This window comes from Caloenas nicobarica, chromosome Z (assembly GCF_036013445.1).
Source record: "Caloenas nicobarica isolate bCalNic1 chromosome Z, bCalNic1.hap1, whole genome shotgun sequence".
NCBI classification, from domain to species: domain Eukaryota; kingdom Metazoa; phylum Chordata; class Aves; order Columbiformes; family Columbidae; genus Caloenas; species Caloenas nicobarica.
In genome coordinates this window covers 13,058,266-13,080,943 of record NC_088284.1, presented here as the reverse complement: position 1 = coordinate 13,080,943, position 22,678 = coordinate 13,058,266, and the positions used below count along the sequence as shown (strand labels likewise).

The following is a 22,678-nucleotide window of genomic DNA, read 5'->3' as shown; positions in this document are numbered from 1 at the left end:
CTTTGTATATATATTAAAGCTTAGTCAAAATGACTTTGATGGAGCTGGAGCATCTCATCACCTTGATTTCAACACAGAAGTTGTAAAGCTACAAAGCTGCCCTGGTATTACTGCCTTAAGTTTTTATAAATAGGGGTGTAAACATGGGAGGTCCTTGAAAATGTGACCAGTGTCTCTATGCTCTAAGTCAGAAGCAGTAGGTACCGTTTATGTGCCTTTTCTCTCTTACTTGTGTAAATCTTTGTATGTTTGCCTAAAATCCAGAGTAGTACCAAGGCGACAGAAGGGGCCAGAGTAAAGGATGGAAGTCTGTATTCAGTATCGCCTCAAGATTTATGTCTGTGCTGTGTTGCAAAATTGTAATGTTAATGCTGTTGCTCTGAACAAAAGCCATTTGTGGCTTGTTAAACTTTGGAAGAGTGTTAGGCTCAAAGAGGAACATTTTCTTTTCCTTGCTTCCCCAAGTAAAATATTCACTTGGACTATTGCTTGAATACTTAGGTTAGGTTGTCTTTGCCCTGTCAAAATCCAGTGAGGTTTTCTTTGCCAAAACTGAGGTAAGCTGCAGATAAAACTTCACACATGATGAGTTATCTTTCTAATTCGTTTAAGAATTGTGTTCTCTCACCATGAATTACATAAAAGCACTTGCTAAACTGTGTCTAGACTGCAAAGACCTGGATTTGACTGAATCTAATTAAAGCAATGGTCGCTTGCAGGTGAGGATTTAACTGCAGTATATTATCCTAGCTTTTGCTAGAAAGAGATTTGCCTTAGCTGAGATGGTTTTGACTTACATGCAGAGGTAAATTAAAGTAGGATAGCTGAAATGGTGCTCCCCCCCAGCTGCTTAGCCTGCCACGCAGGGAGAGGCATCTGCCCACAGCAGAATGGCTGAACAGCCCATGGAGATGTGGGTTAGCATAGTGTCCTGAGAAAAATTGAAATAAAGTTCCTGCTGGTTCTGAGAATTAGGAGAATAATTCTGGAGAGTTATCAGGAAGCTTATGACTGTACTCTGCAGAACTGAGGCTTCTTTAAAATATCCCAGCTGGAAATATTGGTTTTGAGGCTGGAGGTTAAACATGCTCAAGGTTCAGGTGTAACTGGTGCATGCTGGCCAACCACTCTCCTGACCAAGATTGTGAGCTCATCATCCCATCTGTGCCCATCGCCTCATCTTGACCACTTAAGCCAGGTTGATTATCAGCTGCCTGTTGATTAAGAGGGATTAAGGGGTAGCCTGGATGTCTAACACAGCTGGTTTCTCCCAGCTCTGAACACATGCCTGGAATGGAAGTTGTGGCCTTGCCTGTAGGTCCCTCCTGGGAGACGTTCAGGATAGTTTTTATTGCTGTCTGAAGAAGCACAATGTAATTTCTGGCTTCTGGTAGTTTTACCTTGTGGCCTTGAATGTTTGCCCAGATGTGTCTGTGAAGCATCTCACATCTCGGCTGTTCTCATGCATTTGCTATTCCTCTGTCTCGGTTCTCTGGACTTCTTTTATTTCCTGTAACTTTTCTTTCTAGCACACTCTTTGTTTGCTGCCCTTCAAGTTCTGCCTTCTCCTCCTCTTTTGCCCTGCTTCTGAATGCTCACTCTGTTTATTGAAAGTCTCTACGACAAGACAGAAAAGGGAGGTAACAGGAAGAAAATGGGAGAAATAAAAGGGAGAAGTGAAAAAGCTGTGCCTGACAGAATTCAGGCTCCTCTAATCTGACAAGTAAAACTTTTAGTCTTGAGAAACTGCCCTTTCCTTCATGTTTTCAGCCTGTCATAAGTTCTCTGCTAATTTTGAACTTTGTCTCAAGGGGCTATTGCAGGAGAAGTGGTGAGCCAGCTGTGCAATTCCTTCTCTTCTTTGCAAGTGGCGGAGGACCCCAAAACATAGCTGCCTCACTGTAACACAGCAGCAGTGGGAAACTACCATGACTTTTCAGGCTGCTGCAGTCTTACAAGATGTTCTACTCTGGAAATGGAAAAAGGAGACATACTGGGCTATTCTTGGTACTAAGTTCAAGCCTCAGCATTGCAAAGAAAATTTTTGTGTATCTAATAAAAGATGCACATACTACTTCATGGCAGTTTGCAGAGAGGAAACTTTTCCTGGCAAGGGGCATTGACCCGAAGTTTGTCTTGTCTGTGTGTGTCTGAGAACTTGCATTTTTGCCATCTTCTCAGAAATAGAGCAGAATCCAACCTGTGATAAAACACATGGTGGCCAGGGGTCACAACATGCAAATGCTTCGAGGCGCTGTGGGTGTTTTTGTGAGTGCCGTCTGGTCTTGCCTGTTTGCGGCTGGGTAGTGTGTGGGCTGCGGACCCGTCCCATCGCTGTCCTGTCCTCTCGCCACGGGCTGTGACCAGCTGAGCATGCAGCACAAGGCATGTACTTGCTCTGCCAGCTGCTCTCTTAAGCTCTTCCTGCTTTCTGCAGGAATCTGGTGTTTTCTTAGCTGTGAATGCTCTTCTAGCCTGATTTATGAATGTTTTTTTTCAAGTGACCTTCTGATTTCCTTTCACTGTTAACCTGTTAATTGAGAGCTGGTTGTTACAGGGCTGCTTACATTCTGGGTGAAGAATAGCCACAATTTGTGTTGTACATTCCTGACTGAATCATGTTTTGTTCCTGTGGAAAAAAGGAAGTTGTGCTCTATGACTGGCTTATACTTATCTTGGATGGCCTGGCTGAGACTGAAGTCAGGTGAGGGGAATGATGGTCATGGTACTGTCAGCACCGATGTTGAAGCTGAAAATGGAGTTACAGGCGAAGAAGGCTCCTAGGTTTTTTTTCTTTTTGTGAAAAAAATATAATATTCATCTTGCTAGACGAACATGCTGGGCTTGTCTCTGATCTAGGAAATCTCCACCAGCTCCATCCATTTCATCGACTGTTTCTTGAAAACTTCATTTTAAGTCATGGCTTAATTTCTGCCTGAGGGCAGGAAACACTTCTTTCTTTTGCTTTGCTGGCTACCTGGAGTGGCAGAGATGGTGTCAGAGGCTGAATGCTTTTTTTGCAGGTGAGTTTCTCTTCTGTGTGACTCTGGCACTCATCAGTCGCGTTCATGATGGAAGTTGCAGATCACTGAGATATTTTAACTCCTGACCTAATACCATGTGAGCATTTCCTCTGCTCTTGCCTGGTTTGCTCAGTTCGCTGTTTGGTCAGCTGCTGGGAGCTTGGCTGGAGATGGGCTGGCCTTGGCTCCCAGTTGCACGTAGAGCTGGCTCGTTGATGGTTTATTAGCCTTGTCTGGCTGCTGATGTCACTGGCAGGCGGAGCAGGAGGCTGCAGAGTTAAAATGCTGTCGGTGCTTTCAGCCCACGGGCAGGGCTGGATGGCAAAGTCCGTCAGGCTTATGGGCGAGAAAGGTGATGTGGGTGCACGCCTGGCACCGGGGAAGCAAAGCAGGGTGAGCCACAGAGCCCTGTTGTCCTTGTACCTGTGTTTCCACAGTTTGCTGAATTGTAAGCAGATTTTTCCTATTTTCTTCCATGTACATCTTTTTTTAGGTGTTCCTTTTAACCCTGATTTTTCCTTCAAGTTGCCTGTGTATTTATAATTCCTAATTCCAGTTTAACGACCTTTTTGTATGTGGGGATTGTATGTTATTTGCATCACAACAGAGCCCCATGAGAGACTTGGAGTAATGACAGCTCTGGATCTGGCATTAGGCAGTTCAAAGCACCAGGCAGGAATTTTATCAGGTTTATCCCTTTGTGCTGCAAAGTTTGAAGATGCTGATCCAGTTGGCGCTAGGCAGGTCAAGCGGCACATCTGAGAGTTGCCTAGCTACCAAAACTTGTTTTAAGGAGGAAAAAAAGAGAAGAGTAACAATTGTGTCACCAGGAGGAGTTTCAGGAGTTTAGTTTTATGCCACCTGCAGTAAAAATAAGTTAATAAACATCAAGTGCATCTCTAGGGTTAGTGAGTCACTTTTTTCTTTGGCCTTGTGTATTATGGCCAGTTCCTTTCAACAAGATTGTAGAATCAATTTCCCAAGTCTGGTAATAAAATATATCAGTTAAAATGAGGATGGAGACTGGAAGAAACTACTTAGTTCTATGGACTGTTTCTTTCAACACCTTGAATTAATAACTTTTTTTAATTAAGAGTTTGTCATACCAGAACTATGTAGCAAGCTATGCTTCTAATCTACTTCCCCTCAAGCTGCAAATCTTCTTAACTGCCAAGTGCTCTATTTGCTATAAGAAACACAGGAAAATATGAATACATCGGTACTGAGAGTATATCTGAGGGAGGATGTTGAAAGCAGCCTGCTAGTGTCGTTTTGGTGTTGTCGTTTGTTTTTCGTTTGTTTGGTTGGTTTGGTTTTTTGTTTTGGTTTTGTTTTGTTTTTAATGTTGTGTGTGTGAATGCTTCATTTTAAATGGGACAAAAGGAGATGGCTATTAAACCTCAGCTCTGCCTTCACTTTTCCCAGCTGCCGTGTCAGATCTTTAAGCTCGCTTCTTGCTTCTCTCACTTAGCTCAGGCCCAAAGGTCGCAACAGGGTCATTGCATGTAGACATCTGTGGAGAGCAAGGCACACAAAAAACATCTCTCTCTCCTGCTGCCCAAAGTTATAGTATATTTAACAGGTTTTGCTGAAGTATACCGTTCCGTCGATGTCTCCCACAGCTCCTTTCCTGTTTGAGTTTTGGTGGATCCCTGTTCCGTCAGCTTGCACCAGATAGGTAGCAAGAGAAGGAATTGCTTCTCCAGAAGAAACTTTTCACACACTGCGAATGTGAATGGACCATTTGCTCCACTCCCACCACCTAAATCTTTCCTCTCTGACTGTGCGGGATTTAGAGCCAGCTCACAAGGGCGACAGCTGGTTGGTGTCCAAAGTCCTTTGTGTTGTTTCAACTGGAATCAGGAAATGATTTGTCAGAGGATCAAAGCGCTCTTGGGTGAATTAACTTTTTTTTGCCAAACCATGGGTTGGATGCGGACATATATATTGTCTGATACTTGTATGGACTACCAGTGCTCCTGACATAGGAGTGACTTGTGTCTTTCACTCAGATCATAGTGGGGTTGGCATGACTAACTTCATAGAGCAGCCTGCAGGGACTGTTAAAGTTCACTTTTAGAAACATGGTCAGATGTGCCCGCGGTTGCACGCAGATGGACAGGAGAAGGTGTTTTAGCTCATCTCCTGATGTAACTCAAACTAGCAAAGAAGCTTCCAGTGTTGGCAGTGGCTTGTTTCTTTGCCTCCTCTTCTGCCTCTGTTCCCTGTCACTTGGCACTGCCTCAGCGTTTGGAGGCTACAGAGATGTGACTTCACCTCTGCACTGCTCTTGGGAGGACTTAGGAGCACTCACTGCACAATGCAAATATGCAGTAGGGTCAGACCACTGGACAGGACTTTGCAGCGTGCACCACCTCTGTGTGTGTGACTGTTTTACTGGAAATACCACACTGTGGAAGAGGAGTGAGAAGAGTGCGATCCGGTGCTTGGGGTCGCCTCTTTCCCCAGCGGCAGGCAGGGCATTGCTGCAGGGCCAGCTGCGTGCGTGCCTGTGCAGGCAGCAGGGCCGTGGGAGAAGCGCGAGCTGGAGGCGCAGATGGAGATGCTCCTCTGTTAGAGACTGTGTGTCGGGAGCAAACAAGGCTGGCTGAGGTCTGGGCTTCAGCTGCCTTTGGGGCTCTGGTTGGTGCGTGGGGGGTCAGGGTTGGAAGGCAGTGAGATGCCAGCTGGATAACATCACCTTTCAGCTACTGTTACAGCAAAGCTTTCTGGGGTCGCTGCCTTTAGTCTGATTAGGGATGTGACTTTGCATGACTATTCCAGACAGCAGTCCCAGTCTAATGAAGGACTGACACCTTGTCTTCAATATGTAGGAAAAGTGTTATGTTTTTTCTCAATCAGTCTTAAAGTGAAACACCCCCAAAACTCAAGTACCTTGTTTTTTCCCTGGTCTCTGATTTGAAGCACCATGTTTACCGGTCACCCTAAAGTAACTCCCCTCCCTGTACACATACTTAACCCTTTTTGGGCAGGAGGACCAGGCCCTGCCCTCCGAGAGCTACTGGGGGACATACTGCATGGTGGTCCAGCCATCTACTATGCAGCTGCTGGTACTTGAGAGGACAGTCTTTCTTTGACAGGACACCTCTACTTGACTCACAGCTTAGTCTCTTTGCACATGGAGATTTGGGACGGCAGCAGGACCACAGCCTAGCTCTGGTGCCTGCAGCAGCGATGCGAAAGGCATGTGCTGCAGGACTGCTTAGTCCCAAGCAGGTGGGGTTTGTGCTCTGGAGAGTGGGGAGGAAGCTTGCTGGTACATGGGGAGCTCTTGAGCTATGGAGTTAGTATTTGTCTGACACAAAGTTGTAAGGATGCCTGACTGATATGAACAAAGTTGAATTGAGGCACACAGAAAAGGCTTGACGTGAGCTGTTAATCAGTAACAAACTGAGTCATCCCACAACAGCTTGCGATGCCAAGTAGAGATGTGCGCAGTATAAAAGGAAGGAATGCGCACAAGTGTGTTTATTCTAAGTAGGGAAGGACTCACCCTCATTTTTACACTCAGAAAAAGGACTTTTTATTGCTTTTGAGAAGGAGCAATAGGGTGTAGTAGGAAATGTGTCCCTACACATTTTGTTCTCTGTCTAGTTCTTCAGATCTGATAGTGTTGGTGTGAAATGCTTAGTAATCGCCCAGAGGATAGCTGCATAATTCCTGATTACCCAGGCTGGGTTCTGGCCACTGGCGTTCCTGATCAAGCCTGTCTGTATCTGCAGGGTTCTCTGGCCAGCCTCTTTAAGGTTACCTGTCCAAAGAAGGGCTCAAAGCCAGTCAGTTCGTCAGAGAGGAGACTGTACACAGGAACTGATTATCCTACAGTGGTGTGTCCTATAATGGAGGATTTCTGCTTTAAAAAATAAAATGAAACAAACAGGGCTCCCCTTGTTTCCCCAGAGCAAAATCTGGTATGTTTAAGAAAGTGTCTGGTCCTTGACATTTCAATTCTTTTGCTGTTGGCTCTGAATTGCACACCTGAGATTGAACTGCAGGTGTCTTCAGTTTCAAATGAAGTAAAACACTCTTGCTTCTCAGATTTCAATTAAGTTTGTGTGCTGTGGTAAGGCCAGAAACTATAATCCTTTTTTCCAGGGGAAAAAATGTAGCTGAGGTTGCTGGGTGGGTAGAAAGAAAAGCAGTTTCAGGGTGGGGACAAAGGGACAAACAGTTGAAGTGAGAATACACAGCTGGCTAGGCTGCACATCTGCTGTGCATTCAACATGCACTCTGAATGCCCAGGAGCTGATAGCAGCAAAAAAGTCCTTTTCATTGCCTGTGCTTGCCCAGTTGGCCTGTTGCCCGCTTAGACCCAGGCAGTGTGAAGAAGTGGCCTTGGTGCTCCCTCTTTGCCCTGGGTAGAAGCAGGTAGTGAAGAGAAATAGTGCTGGGAGCATTTAAACATAACTGGAAAAGGAGGATGATATTAGAGCTACTTTGGGTGTTGCACAAGTTTATAGGTTGTCCTGCCTCATCATAAAAAAACCCACCTAAAACAAAACCAACCAACCAAACATAAGAGACAAACCAAAACCTCCATGCTTTGTGTCTAGCTAAAATGAGGGATATCAAAGTCATAGAGTGAGAAGGATGAAAGTTGCTTGGATGGTTGAGTCTTTGTGCTTGTAGGTGGGTTTGTTCTTCAAAGTTTTTATGATTGTGATGTCCCTTTGGCACTCCAAAAGGCTACAAATGAGCTGCAGGTGTTTCAGATGATACTTGATTATGGCCATATCTGTCTGCTGACAGCCAGGACTTTAACTCTTGCTGTCAGGTCTTCTCTTGTTTGTATTGTGATAGTACTACCAGAGCAGCCTTGCTAGGCAGACTGTTGCTGGTCACAGAAAGTTGAGATCCTCAGTGTTAAATTGTGCTAAAATCTCTCTTTGTGGGATCCATTAGTGTTTTTCCATTATTCCTTCTGTCTAACTCATCTCTCGTCTTAGTCCTGTTTCCAAAGAGCTTTTTATAGCCTTTTATCCAGGTTAAATGAGAAGCTAAGAGTACTGCTTCTTTAGCTTTAAGGTGTTTACCTGCCCTTGTCTTGAAATGGCATGTCACCTGCAATCTGCATTCTAGTCCTGCCTTTACAGGAAGACCTTTCTACCCTGTGGCAGCTTATTCAGAGATCATTTATTTCAGAGAAGCTTGTTCACCTAAGAGTTGATGCAAGGACTCTTCCCCGTGTAAAGTCATACCTTTGAAAGCATGTTTGCCTGTGGCATGCTGACCTCTCATCAAAATCGCTGTGCAGTGTAAGTTGGTCCTCTGAAAATTTAACCAGGCTTAAAATAACGTACGCAAGAGTGATGCTGCTTTTCTTTCATGTTTTCTTGCTGCTGATAGGGAAAATGTTACAAACTGATCTCGTGAGATGATTGTGTCTCTTAATGGCATTTCTCAGAACAAATCAAGCCTTTTTTTTTCAAGTGCTATCAAGTCCCTGTTCCTAGATAAGCAGGTACTTTGCAGTTGGAAGCTTTGCAGTGCCTGGGTGATGGGGGAATTAATTAGCAGCCTTCTTTCAAGCTGGTGTCCTTTTTCACTCTTCTCAGATTGCGAAGGGTAAGAATGAGGAGAAAAAACTCATCTGATGATCTCTTTTCTTGGCTTGGTGCTAGCCACGCTGAGGCTATTTATACCAAGCACGCTGAGCAGGATTAGGTGCAAATTTTCACCGGCTGTTCTGATGGATCCCAGGGCCTTCGCAGAGCTGGGCAGTTGCCTCCTCACCTGTCTCTTTGGTCCCTTCCCCTGGAGCAGTCCCTGTCCGTCACTCTGCTGAGAGGTGCTAGGGTGGGAGGGCACGGCCACCTTGGTATGAAGGGCAAGAACCACCACTGTTGCTGCAGGTTTGCTTGTGCTCCTCGGGTTTCACCAAGGATTTGTGGTGATGTGACTGCAGAGCAAAAAGGAAACAACACTTTTCCCGCAAGCTCTCCCTCCCTGCTTAGCACTTCGCTGTCAGAGCAAGAAGTAGCCTTTCTCTCATCTTCATTTTGTTCATTAACCATTAATCTAAGAAAGCAGTCTTTTATTTGTTACTGTTTTGACAGGCTATGAGTATTTGCTGAGAATAAAACATGGAAGTAAATCTGTGAACTTTGTTCCAGCTGCATAGCAAAAAATGAAATTTCTGCAGCTACCTTTGGAAGCAGAACTTTTCACTTGTGTTTGTGTGGAGGTATTGTGGCAGTCTTAGAGTGTATATACACTCTTCCCTTCTACCTCCCCCTGCCCCAACTTGTTGGTCCTATTGTTACAGAAGGCTTTTGTTGATAGAACAGATATATTAGCATTGTAGCATGACACATACAAGCTGCTACTCTTGACCCCTGAGGTTTCTGTGGAAGGTCACCATGGAGAGGCTTGAATTCCTGCGTTAATCACTCCGAAGCAGAATATCCATGCCGGTTTTCCTAAAAGATTAAGAGAATGATACGGCATTGCTTTGAAATGTGATCTCAGAGCATCTTGCTCTTGTGGACAGTTTCTTTCATGTTTAACATATGTATGGATTTTGTGTATTTTTAAACTACTTAATGATTTCTCATTGGAGTAAAAGGTGAATGATAGTTTATCACGCTGGTTGTCTGCTACTGCCTTTGTCTCACCAGAAGCTTTCAGTGCTCTCCTGGGGAATAGCAGTGAAGAGGAAGACTTTGTTTCCCTGTTTTCGTGAAGGGAATGTTTCGAGGTAACTAAGCTACACCTATTATGCAGTTGCTGAAATGTACAGTAACGTACAGCTTCTTTGCAGGTTCAAAAAATAAATACATAAAAAATTACCCAGTGGCTAGGCTTGATAGCTCAAATTCTGCAGGCATCTTTGCAGTCTAAGCTGAAGGTGCTGATGTTGATGTTTTAGGACATCGGGGGAATGTCCTGGAGAGGACTGTGAGCCTTTCCCTCTTTATAACTTGGCTCACACAGCAAGCAGCTACTCGGCTCCAGCCCAGCTATGCTTCGAAATGTGGTATCGAAGTATCTGCTGTATTGTGGGCAACTAATTTTTTAATCATGGGCCCTGGCATGGTCAACACAGCTGGGAGGTTCTGTAGATGCCCATGTTTTGTACAGTGTCTGTGGTTTTCTATATGCTGTCAGTCTGCGGTGGTGTCAGAACACATCAGAATAACTTGACATTGCCTTCAGTTCTGGATGCTCAAAGCACTTCCAAACCGGACTGTACCTCCAGAGAAAAGTTGAACAGACTTGATTCTCACTGCTGTTTTCTCCCCAGAGCAATCTAGTCTCCAACTCCTGTGAACACAGCCTAATATTATTAATGATACAAGGCACCTTATCAGTGCTTAACCTCTGAAGAGGAATAAGGAGGATTGGAAAACTTGTTTATGTGCTTGAATTTCCTCTCCTCGCTTTTCCCCCCGAACCCTCATATATGTATAGACAAGCTAGAGATTACAATATTTTTGGATGGAAGCCCTCTATAATATTGTTTTCTCTCAGTCACTGTTGATGAAAGTGTCATGAAGACACTCACTGCAGGGCAGAGGGGGAGGCGTTCACATTTTTAGTGGGTACTCCAGATGCTTATGTAATGTGCCCAAGCTTGCAGTGGAATACAAAATATTTGTGAGAGGCCCCCAGGTCTATCCACGGATAAGCTATTTTGTCTAGGTTTTCTGAACAAAGCAGGAGAAGGAGCTTAACTGACAAGCCCTAATTAGCTCTGTGCTCTAACAACACTTTCCCAGGAAAATGACTTGGGGAAGGCAGTTATCAAATCACTTCTACATTGGAATCTTAAAACTATAGTATTGACTTTCCCCTTCTCGTATTTACTGGAAAATCAAATACCGAAAAAGACTTGAGAAATTCCTGCTCTTACATAGTGGCAATTAAATTACTCCAACCAGGATTTTATGCAAACTCAGATCCTTGCTCTGCAGCAGTTTCTGTGCTGAAATGCACATAGGTTTTCCTTTCTTTTGGCCACAAACCACTTCTGTTTGACTTAAAGCATTTTCATCACATAGCTCAGACATTTTGAATAGATGCTTTAGGTAAGGCTTAAGAGGGTTGCTCTGTCATCTTTTAATTGATCTTTAAGTTACATAGAAGAGGGAGAGAAACTTCTAAACAAAGCTGCCTGCAGTTTTCAGAAGTGCGTATGAAAGTATGGAGGGTTTAACCTCTGAATAAATCCCTACTTGCAAAAGCAGGTTTCTAGCTAAGAAAAAAACCGCTCCAGTAAGTTCTGCTTATATTGTCTTATAACTTGACACTGACCAATTTTTGTATCTTGAGATTTCATATACACGTGGAAAAACTTTACTCTTAAGGTTTTACTTTACTTCTACATGGTCATTGTGGCAACTCATGTTCCCTGACATACAGGGTTATCCTGCATGAAGGGGAAACATAGATCTTGGAAACTGCAAAATCTGATTTGGATATATTGAGAAGTACTTCACTATATGCATTGCTACAATTTGCAAAGGTTTTTGGAGTTTGTAAAGAAGGGAAAGGAAAGAGGAAGCTGAGCTGCTTGAAGTACAAACCAGAATAATTATTCTAGAATAATTCATGTCTCTCTGCTCCAGCAGTGTTCCAGATGCATGCATTGCCCCTAGTGCATGGGGAATTAGCTGAAATAAACACTGTGTATTCCATATCTATTTGTGGCAAGCACCAGAAATGAAATGGGTTGATCAAGAATGCAGGAAGTGTTTTGTTGTGTAAAGCGCATGGGCAAGTTAGTTGCCCAGAACAGAAACATGTGGATGTTGATATCGAAATAAATTGAGGGGCAACTGGGATCACAGTAACTACAGACGTTGCTGCATCTCACTTGGCCAAGAGTGTGGCTAGGTCTTGAGTTTGAGAACTAGGATAACTTAATCTAACAGGAGAAGACTGTAGTTGGACATTTGTGCACAGTTCTTCTGTCTTCGGGAACCACATTTTCTCCCTATTAAGAAAAAAATGCATACTTAAATGCATACTTATAACTTGAAAGTTTTGAAACTGTTGTGTATTTTGCTAAGCTCTGTCTGTGAATATTGACTTGCGATATTTCATTGTCTTCTGGTTCTGCCATGCAAAACTCAAGAGGTGAATGCCGCTATCCTCGAAGGGAAGAGAAGGCCACATACAGAGGGTCCTTTGCATACTTGGTCTGAGGGGGATATTGCCATAGGCGTAAGCAGCTGTGATGTGAGCTGTGGTTGCTGGTGCAGGTAGGGGCAAGCGTGGTGACTTCTCTTCATTCATCTGTACCATTTGTTGTCCCAGTATAGTGTTTTCATCCCAACAAGCCCTATGGACGGGCTGCTTCTGCTAAAGGTCCCTTGGTCTGACAGAGGCACATGGTTGTGCTGAGAAGGAGGCAGGCGCTGCACAGGTGTGTAAGAGGTGTCACTGTGCAAGGAGGGGCGGATGGTGAGTGATGGGATGTGGCCGGTGCCCTGGCAGGGCTGCGTGAATGAGCATAATGGGGGTGTGGGGCTGGAGGAGAACAAAGTAACGGGCTAAGTTGTTGGGGGGGTCGGGCCATGAAAGCTGAAAATCCCTGATTGTAGCCCACTGTTGTCTGGGCTGTGAGCTGGCAGCACTGTCATTGTGTCTTTGCAACATATGCACAGCTTAAGTCCAAAGAAAATTTATCCTGCTCTAAAAAATTTTGCTCTCTCAGGGCCTCTTGAAAAATCTTCTTAATTGATGGTTTGGACATAATCTAAGCCTGGAGTGTCAGTGTGACTTTTCCATTCATATTTGTTCACGGATGAAAGAATGTGTGGCAAAGACCCAGAGTAATTATGCATGTTTCTAATGTTTCAGCTTGTATAATACCGCCCACCTTCCCAGAGAGGTCAAGTTACTTTTTCAGGCATTGCAGTTCAATGATGTACAGAGTGCTAGAGAGAAACAATGGACTAACAGACCTGTAAGTTTAGTCTTTTTTTTTTTTTTTTTTCTTTTTCATGAAGTAGTGAGATCTGACCTGGTTTGTGTCACTGAGTAGGTTTCTGTGTTGCAGTCTAATGGACTATTTAAAATATATCTAAATGGGACGGTACTTGTGGCTGGAAGTGGTGATTTGTTTTTGAATGGTGGTGCTTAATGTCGAGGAAGTAGAACCGAGTGTGTGTGTGAGAGTGTGAAATCCCTCTGTCCATATCTCTTTTGGTGGACACACCGTTTGCAAACTGCTCCAACAGCCCGGGTAGTCCCACAGAAATCAAAGTAACGCTCGGCAGGAGCTGTGGCAGGATGACGATCAGGTTGGTGGTTTTTGCATCGCGGTGACCCTGAGTTACCCGCGAGCACGCTGAGCCCTGGCACTGACGCGGCGAAGCAGCGTGGCAAAGCTTGCGCTGGATTTTTTATCTGCTTTTCGACTCTGCCCTCTGCCTCCCCTGTCTTCTGCTGGCGGCGCTTGCGGATGAGAGTCTGCAACTTTTCAGGCGGAATTGGTTGAGGTGACTTTGCTCTGTGACCTTCACGTTTTATGGACTGTGTGGGTAGAGGGGATTTTTGCAATTTTAAAGTATTCTTTTGACTGTTTGCAGGAAACAATATGTTGAAGATCCCACAGTTCACATGTGTGTTTTCCCGCAGTCTAGTTTGAGAGATTATGTTGTTAGGTTACTACCTTAATGTCTGTGAGCTGGAGGCTAAAAATCCTGTGTTCAGTGTATTTTTTTTTCCTGTATGTTGTGAATATATAGAGTATTATTATTGTAATGACAGTCTCTCCACTTATTTTTTGGCAGAAGGGACAGGAACACTGCCTTTTGCATATGCCTTCTTTTGTGGAGTTTCTAATCTGTGCCATTGCTGAATATACTAGCTATGATAACAATTTCAAGAGAGGACATCCTGACCAGCACCGCATGTCTCATGGTTGTCCTCCTTTTGCTAGTCTTTCTTGCTTATGCTATGACCACCTACCCTCCTGCTTTGTTTCTAAGGGACACAGAGAAATGTCTTACACAGTGATAGTGCTTGAAATGAAATTGGGGAAAGCTGTTCTCTTAAGAGCTAGTGGTGGGACACTGGAGAATAATCTGTCCTTTCCGTTGTAGGCCACGTGCTTGTTTACTTAATTTTCCTGGTCACTAAATCACTGGAAATGCTCATTTTTTGTCTACCACTCCTTTGTCCAAAATGGATCACCAAGTCTCTAAGATGGTGCTTCTGAAGGTATAAGGACATATAGTGCTTATTCTGGATTAGTTTGCTTCACAGGAGGTAAATTCAGAATGACTTTTTTTTTTATTTTTTAACCTTTTCTTGTTCAAGTAATTGATTCAGATTTTGATGAGACAGCTGTTGTACTTTTTTTTTTTTCCTTTTGCACAAGGGAAATAGCATTGCCATGACAGTACCCCTCAGTGATATGTGGCTGTTTACACTTCTGAGGATCCCTCTTGTTGTAGTCAGCTGTAGTGAGAAGCATAACACCCAATAGTTCAGTACATATTGGGGTTCAGCTATTCATTGCATTTTCAAAGCTTTAGGCAGAAAATAGAACAGAGGCTTATTCTCATCTCAGTTCAGTACTGGAAATTTTTCAGAGCTGTTATAGGGGTGTGTGGTAGGCGTTGAGGGTCATTCCCAAACAGTGCTGGATTTCAGAGGCTGGTCTGCTCTAGGTCTTCCAAAAATTCTATCCCTGGGAACATAAGCTCTGGAGTATCACTAGGGGTATGCTGGTAAGATCCATTTGAAAATCCCAAAGGCAGCTGGGCAACCTGCATATAGAAAAAACCTGATCTGCAAAGCCAAGTGACCTGGTCCAAGGTTTGCCTTGTTGCCAGAGGAGAACATGAGCCCTGATGTCTTTTTTCCTGCCAACTTGAAGTCTCAGGATGTGGCCTGTCCCAAAGAAAGGGGAGGTTTAGCCTCCAGGCCTAGATACAGAGGTGGGTACGTGAGGGATATGGATTCTCTAAGATGCAGGTTCTTAGTGTGGTTCTAGACCAGATCAACTGCCTATTCGTTGTTGTAAGCTATAGCTGTGTCACCCATGAAGATATATAATGATGCTTGACAGCTGGGGAATGTTTTCAATTTTTTATGAGGATGGGGTAATAGCATGAAGAGCAAGATGAGTTTTCAGGGAGGTTTGCTTTTGTCAGTTGAAATCTATCAATTAAGAATGTTGGGGTTCTGTCAAGGTTACTAGTGTTTCTGAGCTGCTGTTTCTGAAGATAACAGCAATCAGCTCTGTATCTTTAACTTAATTTTTTTTGTCTGCTGCCTTTTAAAAGCTGGCAGGCCCCTTTCCATCCCTTCCTCTGCTTGCCCAGGTTGGATGGGACCAGAGGACTAAGCAGGTGGCTTTCGTCAGGAGCAGCCTGTGGCTTGGTGCCCATGTACCACAGGCAGGTGAGAGGCCATCTGAAGTGGGAGCCAGGCAGGCAAGATAGTGTTTTATGGTCCCTTTCAGTTTCATTCTCCACCTTCCCAGTTCCTTTTCATTGTGAGACAAAAGGGTGACCTGTGTGCCCTTTCCTAATCTCTGCTCTCCTTAGGGAAGCAAGCACAGATTTATCATGTGTGGTGCTGCTTGTCAGAGGTGTTTCATGATAGGGTAATGTGAACAAGCAAAGGATATAACTGGATAAGGGATGTAGTACAGGATATAACTAGTGTACTGAGAAAGGTTAAATGATGATGATGATCTGTATCTGAGGGTCTTCCTAGTTTTCCTTCTTTCTTGAACCACTTTTAGGTAACTTCACACCAGTGGTTCAGTTGTGACACCCACTTCTCCCTCCATTCCTTGCCTAACATCAAATATCTCAACTAAACTGTCCTTGTAAAGCTCATCCTGCTTTAGAGCCCTAGGAAATATGTCATGTTTTTAAACTGGGCTGAGTCTTGGTAGCTTAGTTTTGCAGGCACAGAACAAAATTAGATCTGCCCGCAGAATGAGATGTGAAAAAGAAGGGTTAAAAAATCCCCACAAACAAAACTTGGGTGTGCTAATGAACTTTACCTGCCCTTACTGTCTGGACCTATATATGGATGATGAAGGCCCTGAGCAGTGATTTCCCTGCAGATGGGATAAAAGAAAGCACTGTCAATGAAGCTTCATCTTCGACAGCAGCCTCGGTTGTTAGAGTGGATATTTGTGCCATTTCTTTTCAGAAGTTTGCCCGTTTCTGTTTAAAGCTCAGATTGCTGTCTGCCGGTTGAAGATCCGCATTGCGGTGGTGGTTGTGTCATGACGCTGCTTCTTCCTAAGCGAAGATCTCCCTGCAGAAAGCCCATGGTGAACTCCACAGTTTGTATAAGGAAGGTGCTACAGGAGGGAGTGGGACATGTATCTGGCCTCTGAAGGTACAGTGAATGGGTCAGCTGATCTCACCTGACTTAACAGCTAAAGGTGTTAAGATTCAGCACACCTGTGTGTGTGGCTTGCTGTGTTTTACTGTTTTGTCACAATCTTGAGCAGTTTTCGTTGGTTGGAGACTGAAGTGTTTATCTAGACTGTCACTTTTACTGTATACAATTCACATTTAGCCTTTGGGTCAAGAAAATAATAGCAAGTGTTTTGAAGGAGACAGCCTTTTATTAGTCTCAAACTTACATGTGCACCAGATGCCTGTGAGAAAGTATTTCTGGTTTTGAAAATGACTGGATAGCAAATGTTTCTTTTATGACACTTTTCCATTTTCATGAGCTGATGTACTTTGGGTCTAAGTGTGAGAACTGCTACTTTAGCATCTACATATCAAATGCAATTTAATTTATCATAAAATAATGATTATGTTTTTGCAGTGGTGTAGGATTTGTATTAATCCATGCTGGACCTGGCAGACTTATTTGAGTACTTGTCCCCTGTGAGAGGACAAAAGGCTCAAGGAGGATTTTAATGCTGTTTATTTGATGTGGTTTCTCCATGTCTCAGTGCAGCAAACGTTATACTTAGACTAATAGTTGTCCCTGTGCTTTTTCCACAATAAACAGCCTACTTGTTGAAACCAGTCACTGGTTTCTGACCGCTTTCGTGCAAACTCTGGATCAAGGTGAAGCCGCCCTTTCTCGCGCTGCGACCTCTGCCTGTGCAAACTCACTGAAATGTGAGAAGCCAGCCTTGCCTGCCAGGTTCTAGCTGAGCTGGTGTATCCCATTTACCAGCAATGTGAGTCCCCTCGCTAAAGTAACTCATGCATAAATTCATGGGGCTGTGCTTTGCAGAAGGTCTGCATATCTTGAGAGAAGCCAGATGAACAGAATTGTCTTGGAAATAACCTCATTTTTAGTTGTGGATTGATGGGGAGGAGGAAGAGGCGACTGGAAGGGGCTGTTCAGACTCTGCAATTGTCTGTTCTGCTTGGTGGTAAAACACTTTTCCCTGATTTTGGCTTGCTTGAGTCACAGCGAATGACCCTTCTGCGTCTTTCCATCCTGCGTTGTTGGGCAGGCTACAAGGATGTGTTCTGCTGCAGGTTGTATTCTCTGTCAGATGCTCCCTGTCCTGTTTGCTCTCTGGCTGCTAAAAACCCAGGTCCCATTGGGACACGCACTTCAGGCTACTGCTGAGTACATTATTCCTTATAGCGTGTGTTTTAACAAGTCACAAGAAGCTCAAAGTCCATTTGCCGTACGTGAAGAGCTGGTCTCTGTACCAAGTGGTAGCATCAGGTACAGCAGATAAGGTGTTCTGGCTTTAGCCCAAGAATTGTTTTATCACCAGAATATTGAAAGGAAAGTTACTTTGGCAACAATTTAACCTTTTTTTTTTTTTTTTTCAGTGTGCTAACAACCACACCATTATCTGCTATTTACAACCTACTAACTAGTGAACATTTACGCTAACACTACAGGGGTCTGTCCTTGCTCTGAGACTTGCTGAGAAATTAAAATGCTTTGAGGTGAATTGCTGCAGGTGATTGTGTAAGATAATGGTGATTGTCTGCCATAGCTTCTCTGAGATGCTGTCCTGGACCCTCTCTGCTGGGGCCAAGGAGACTGTCCATAGGTACACCCTCTCATGTTCCTACTCGGAGCAGCTTAGGATCCTCAGTAACACCAGTCAATTATTTTACTGTTTGTTAAGAATTAGTGCAGTGTCCAGCTTGGTATTGTCTGCTGTAGGCCACAGACTTAAATAAAAAAGAGCTCTATGACAGATTCTGAGAGGAAGCATCTCTCCACTGGGGATTCGTTGTGTCTGTAAGAGTCTTTCATGTGAAAGAGACCACCCATAGGGTTGTGCGAGTTATCGAATGGCACCATACATCAGCATGGGGAGATTCCCAAGGCAGCAGGGCAGTCATGTTACTGTGGCGCCCTGCCCAGATTAATTAGTCTCTCTGCACGGTTAATTAGCATGGTGCTTTGTGCCATGCAGACATAGCCTTATTTATTTCCTTTAGCAATTATAAGAACTTATGCCAGTGAGATACACCGAGATTGCATATTGGTTTTGACTACTTAAAAGCTTTCTGTCCAAAGATTTCGAATGTATTCACCAGAAAACAGTGTCTTTACCATTGGAAATATTACCTTCAAATTTATATTTAAAATAATGTCTCCTTCCCAGCAAGAGTGTAACTGGTGCTATGCAGTGCATCTTTAACTGACTTTGAAGTGTCTGAAGCAACATCTGAGGCATATCTCAATAAGTTATCCAGGCATGTCCTTGCAGTTGAGGGGGCTGGTGTTTTTTCAGACCAGAATAAATTACTCTTTAGATAAGTGAATCTGGCTGCTGTCTGCTGGAGGGATGTGCGTGTGTTGGAGGAATGTGTGGGCAGAGGTGTTGAACAATATTAAAATGGAAAATGGGAAAAGATGGAATATGTGTGTTACCCACCTGTGGAAAACTTGTGAAGCTAGAGTACGCTGTGAAGTACATAGACTTTACATGAAAAGTTTGTGAAACCGTGTCTCTGGGAATTTAAGGAATACCTGTTGCACAGCTTTGTTTAACTGTAAAATGCTATCAAGGTTAAAGCTTCCTGTAAAAATGACAGCTTTACCAGCAAATGTGTTCCCTTTGTATATGTAATATCTCTGCTTAACTCTTTTACTATGTTTGTTTTCATTTCTGCTTTTGTTTGCTTCTCCTGAGCACTTTGTGCTAATCACTAAGTTTTCTGCCTGGGAATGAATTTAGATTGCCATTTGTGAGGCAGTTTAGACAAATAATTACTTTTTGATATGAGATATATAGATATGTTTTATATAGATTCAAATTTTGCTTACAGTATTACATATATTTTTTTAAACTTCCATTGTATCAGAATGTTTTCTGATCTTTGGTGTTTTTGTTAATACCTGTTAGGTATGGTTTGTTCCCTCCTTAAGGAAACAAAATGGGGGTGTGGTGTAATTTTTTTTGCTTTGGTTGGGCTTGAATGTGTAGGAGATGGTTGTCAGATGGTTGTGTACATATGTATGCTGTGATTTGTTTGGAGTAAAAAGCAAAATTGAAGCATTCTTTCCATCTGATGTGGAAACTGGTAAGGTATGTGACGAATTTTGGCTCCCGAAGGACTTCTGACTTTTGTTCAGTCCTCTTCGAGAAAGAGGAGCAACTTCCACAGAGCTGTCACAGTTTATCCTGGGAGCTTAAGACACATCCTAGTCCTGGCCCTTGGTGTTGCAAATGTCCCAGCAGCATCCTTTACAACTCTTCACCATGAGCACAGCCTCAGGATGCAGCTGACTTGGACTGTATGTGTCAGTGGCTGTGAGGCAGGATGGCGAGGTGCAAGGAGGTGTCTGTATGTGTGCACCTGTGGTTTTGGGAGGTTTGCTCATTTGGGAGATTAAACATGCCAGGTGAGTTGGAGCTGAAAAAAAAAGTGGCTAAACCTTGGTGACAGAACACCATTAGCTGAATTGCTGTGGAGGAAAGAGCTGTTCCATGTGTCGTAGTGGTCTAGGCAGGAACTCCGCTGCAGCTGGAGTGTCTTTATTCAGTAAGGGTAAGGGTTGAGAGTATGCGCGAGTCCTTGCAAGATGAGAAATTTTTAAAAAGCCTATTGAAGGAAATGAGACAAACCTGTCTGTAGATGTTTCTCTTTTAACTGCAGTCTATAAAATATTTCCATGTGTCTTTCATGTATACCAACATCCCAGTTTATATAGTCCTACTGCTTAGATCACACAGGTTTCTGCTGCATTTCCCAGTTCAAACTAGAACCAGGTTACTTTTCCTTAAGCACTTGCTTAACACTTGTTGTGTTTTTGTAGCTGGCATGGCCGGTGCACCCTTACATATCTGAAACTTGGTTTCTGTGCGTTCACACGGACTGTTTGAACAAAGAGGATTTAAGTTGGGAAGGCAGTGCAGGGTGACATACCTATTGCAAGATGTGTGCTTTCTTTCCACGGTGCTGTTACCAAAGTATTGCTTGTACATTTCACCTTGGAAGCAAAAAATGACTTAGCCTTTCATATGTGTGATTGTTGCTAATTTTATTATTGTTCAGCAGCATAGGTTTACCAGGCATCAGCAGTTTTAAACATGTGATATATTGCCCAACATGTACAATGACTAATTGGTGCTTTTCATTTCTCTTCTTGTAGGGTGACTCTCAGGTTCCTTAATATGCTGTCAAATGCTGAAGCATTGAACTAGCTGAATCCTCTGAATTATTTCTGACATTTAAAAAGGCCTAAAGGAAAGTAGAGGACTGGCACTTCGGTTACAATATTTTAAGGTAAGATATGACTTCTTTTGCTGGGGACACGGGAGTAGGATAGACGTGGTCCCACAGACTGTCCTAGCCCTACCTCTTGCTCTGTAATAAACCACACTAACGTGAAGTCTTAGACTGGAGCCAACTGTCAGTATTTGTTGGTCATGACTAAATTCACTGACTTCAGTAAGGTAAAAATTGATGCAACAGAGAAACAACTTGGTTTCTTTTCCTAAATCACCAATTTTACACTCTCAAATGCTTATATCTGTTTCCATTAGAATGCCTTAATCCTTCATCTATGTATTAATAATGTCTTAGTAGTAAAACAATTTAGTCTTCAGTCCCTATTGGATGTCAGGCTGAGACAAATTCTTCACCAGGAAAAATATGGATTAAGAAAAACTGAGGACTGTAGCTGGAAAAGTGACCATTCTGCTTTGACTAGAGCTGCTGCTGCCACTGTTTTCATTAATTAATTATGTGTATTTTGTACTTAACTTTTGGATTCATAGCTGAATTGTATGCTGCTCTGTAGTCCTTATTCTATGATTCTATGCCTCTCAGCAGCCCAGTAGATCAGCCACAGACAAGACCAAGGGTATGTTTGTGCAATGCCCAGTGCCCAGCATGGTCTCCTCTTGCAGCAGAGTCGTTTTGGTGACCAGAGACTGGATGTAAGCACCCCAGTGGGACAGGGATATCTAGAAATGTTGCTGTGCAAAGATACAAATTGGGTTAAGAGCAAAGGCAAAGGGAAGGCCTGAATTAAATCTGTAATAAAAGAAATCCAGATGGGCAATACCCATGTAAGGACTCCCTTTGCCATTCCCTCAGGTTTGACAGCTGCTGTTTGGAGTGGCAGCAGAATCCTATTTTTATTTACTATCTGGGACTGCCACTGCCCACCTTGTTATGTGCATGGCAATGTGCTGCAAGTTCAGATGAGAGATAAGACACACCAAAAACTGAACTCTTCTCTTGAAGAGCAAAGATTTAGTCTCTTGGCTGTTCTGACTATTTAGGATAGATCACTGCAGATTTATTTTTGTTTTGTGCTGCTTTCACTGTTTTAATCAGGGTGAAAGCAAGCAGTGGGGGACAACTTGTTTGGCTTTTGAATGTGGAGTAAATCTTGTGCTTACAGATGTGGCCTTGAATTGCTGACAGCTGTTGTGACAAGTAAAGGGCTATTGAATCTAGTGCTCCTAAAGATGCAGGGGCACCTGCTGTTTTTCCCAAACTGCGAAACTCAGTATGGAAGAGTCTTCTTCCTTCTCAGTGTGGAAGAGTCTGCTGTCTTTCTTCATTACTTTCTGAACTTGCCATTTAGAAGAGCTGCGTGCCTGTGTGTACGTGCATGTACCCAGACTCCACTGGCTCTCCCTTTGGCTCCCTTGCGTAAAACTCAGTTCAGAGAGGGCAGAGGGTGCTGTCGTGCACCCGTGGCAAGCTGCTGTCAGTGGGAAGCCTGCCTGCAGCTTCCACTGCAGACTTCACACCAGCACGGTTCAAATCAGCCCTGGGCTCTTGCTCGTAGACCGGTGCGTGTCCTTCCTTGCAGGATGCTGTTCTTCGCTTGGCTGTGACGAGGCTTTCACGCTTCTGGAGCTCCTTCTTTTCATCAGGAAAAGCATTCGTAGGTGAATTTTGTCTTTTCTGGTTGCAAAGAAGTGCTTTGCACAGGAGGTGGGGGAAAGCTGCCACGACTGTTCCTGGGCCCTCAGGCAAGGCTATAGCCGACGGGGAGGAGAAATGCTTAGAAAAGGCTAAATAAGGAAATTTATTAGCACTGTGACCAGGCTCGTCCCAGTCCCTGCGTGGCTGTGTGCCACAGCCACGTCCTGGCTGTAGAAGTGTGTACCCAAGCATGGCCTTCAAAGTGAAGGAAATGTGGATATGTGCATAGAGAGGCTCTCAGGTTGCCCTTGCAGGTCCCCGGCCCTGGCAGCCCGGTGCGCTGCAGCAGGTCCCACTACACTAGCATGGTGACAGCCTGGCTGT

General features: G+C 43.8%; 1 protein-coding gene across 1 annotated transcript in view; it reads left to right on the top strand.

The window, feature by feature from the left end:
• KANK1 (KN motif and ankyrin repeat domains 1) overlaps positions 1-22,678 on the top strand; it is a 127,318-nt gene that overhangs the window by 10,703 nt on the left and 93,937 nt on the right. Inside the window, exon 2 of the mRNA XM_065655941.1 lies at positions 20,562-20,695. The gene's annotated coding sequence lies outside the window, so the exon portion shown is untranslated. The remainder of the gene's footprint in view (positions 1-20,561; positions 20,696-22,678) is intronic.